Source organism: Vombatus ursinus, unplaced genomic scaffold, assembly GCF_900497805.2.
Source record: "Vombatus ursinus unplaced genomic scaffold, bare-nosed wombat genome assembly UNPS02015091.1, whole genome shotgun sequence".
NCBI classification, from domain to species: Eukaryota; Metazoa; Chordata; class Mammalia; order Diprotodontia; family Vombatidae; genus Vombatus; species Vombatus ursinus.
In genome coordinates this window covers 818-1,426 of record NW_020954869.1, presented here as the reverse complement: position 1 = coordinate 1,426, position 609 = coordinate 818, and positions in this window count along the sequence as shown.

Here is a 609-nt window from a genome sequence, read left to right as displayed (position 1 = left end):
ACAAGACAAAAAGAGGACAGCAGAGAATGGAGTGGATAAGGAGGTGAGGCTAGGCAGAGGGTAGGAGAAAGAGAGCGGAAACAGTATTATGGCCAGAAACACCTAGCTATGCTGAGTAGATAGAAGTTAAGGAAGGCCCCAGAATTGATGCAAAGCACTCTGTATGTAGTCCAGACTTGACCCAACATTAGCAACATGGCCCCAACATGGTATCAGGTATCACCTGCCCCAAGACACAGACTGTACACCTTCTTGACATGAACCAAGACAAATCATGGACATGACCTTTTGAGAGGGAGATATTCCTCCCACAAATATGATGCAGAAACAACCTAGACATTCCCCAAGACATACCCCTATAGATAGCACCAGACATATACATGGACTTAGACACCATGTATATATGGACTTGGATGTGACTTGGGTATTTTCCACTCCCCACTTTTGAACCTTTGATTTCATTGATGTAGAGAATTTCCATTGTGGGCACTCTAGAAATCACTATGTATCTTCTACTCATCTGAAGCTTATGCTCTTAGTTTTCTGAGGCACTGGAAGGTTAAGTACTTTGCCTTTGATTGTGTAGCTAGGATATGTCAGAGACAATAT